Here is a 1,668-nt window from a genome sequence, read left to right as displayed (position 1 = left end):
ACTGACCACTTATTTTTGCAGTAAAAATCAACAGTTTTTTAAGGAAGGAATTTGGGCTTTACCATCTCGTTGGGAGAAGGTTACCGACTGTAACGGTGGATAGTTTGATCAATAAAGGTGATCATTTGAAAATATTTATTTATTTATAATTTCCCCCAAAAAAACGACAGGACTTTTTGAATGACCTGGTATATTAAAATATCAAATCGATTGTATCGGACTTAAAACAAGTTAAGAAAGGAGTAGGGACACAAATCGAAAAGCTGTAAGGCTGTCTTCAGTAGTTATCGAATAAGCCAGTTACCTCTCCAAGTATATTTATGTGGCTACGAAACAGGTGTCTGTGTTTTTGACCATTATAATTTGTTTTAATTTTCCCCTATGGTGTTAAAAAGTATAATTTTCAGTCCCTTCCTTTTTATCAGTTTATTCTTCACGCAAGATAATTATTTTTTGTTATAGCCATTAATTTAAAATTTTGTTTTCTGACTAGATATATTGTGTTAACAACAATAGCGTTTATAGTTTAATATCAACTGACATTAAACACTAAACAATAAATTATAAATATAGTTATGCTAGTAATAATACCATTATGATGACAATTATACAATAATAATCATACCAACGAACATTAAATCAATTAATTATACACTTACTACGCACAAACAAATATCTAAAACAATCCCAGATCTCTTAAAAAATACCAAACCATCTCAATAAAAATCGTTTAACCTAAGATTCTCACATAAGTCCTATTTTCGCGTCTTCTCCAAAATATGCCTGAAGCCTTTAAAATCGAAACAAACGGTTCTAAATATTTATTTTCTGACGTTTCGCCCCATTTTGTAGAGGTAAAGAACATTCTAAGAAAAACTAAGAACATTTTTTGATAAACAACATTTTTTTATAACAAGAATATTATGAGATAATAAGATACAAAAAGGTACATTAAGAAAATTATACACAAAATACAAAAAAGAAGAAATAAAATAGTATTAATATAAAATAAACAATGATAAGAATATAAACAATTTACGTAAACTATTAGGTTAAAATGTACAGGAGATGCAAAAACAGAAAAGTAGATTTGAAAAAACATTTAACACACTAAAAGACGTAAAATAAAGAAGTAAGAAGAAATTGAAAAAAGTTCGAGAAAGAATAAATAAAAATAAAATTAATAATAATAATAATAATAAATGAGTAAAGAACAAATCATAACAATAGAAAGAATATTTTTTTTATTTTCATAATTTAAATTCCAATTGGATTCCCAAACCTCAAAAAGCCGCCAGAATACCCATCCTCCTACCGTCCTATCTCTCTGTTACCTATCATGGGCAAAATCCTTGAGAAACTCATATTGAAACGCCTGTATCCCTTCCTTGATCCCAACCACATAATAATCCCAAATACCAGATTGGATTCCGAACATCCCACTCCACTATCCAGCAATGCCATCGTGTGGTTGATCTTGTCTCGTCTTCATTAGAGCGCGGAATGTACTGCTCGGGAGTCTTTCTTGATGTAGAACAGGCTTTTGATCAAGTCTGGCACTCAGGACTGCTACACAAGATCCGTAAATTCCTTCCCCCTACATACTTTCTCATTATCCGTTCTTATCTCTCCGACATTATTTCAAGTAAATTACAATGGCTCTTATTC

The 1,668-nt window shown here is 30.5% G+C and overlaps 1 protein-coding gene across 6 annotated transcripts in view; it reads left to right on the top strand.

Moving 5' to 3' along the window:
- Trh (tryptophan hydroxylase) overlaps positions 1-1,668 on the top strand; it is a 261,632-nt gene that overhangs the window by 257,984 nt on the left and 1,980 nt on the right. The gene's annotated exons all lie outside the window — the stretch shown is intronic.

Source organism: Halyomorpha halys, unplaced genomic scaffold, assembly GCF_000696795.3.
Source record: "Halyomorpha halys isolate HHAL.00 unplaced genomic scaffold, Hhal_1.1 Scaffold388.1, whole genome shotgun sequence".
Classification (NCBI taxonomy): domain Eukaryota; kingdom Metazoa; phylum Arthropoda; class Insecta; order Hemiptera; family Pentatomidae; genus Halyomorpha; species Halyomorpha halys.
This window is presented reverse-complemented; position numbering and strand designations above follow the sequence as displayed.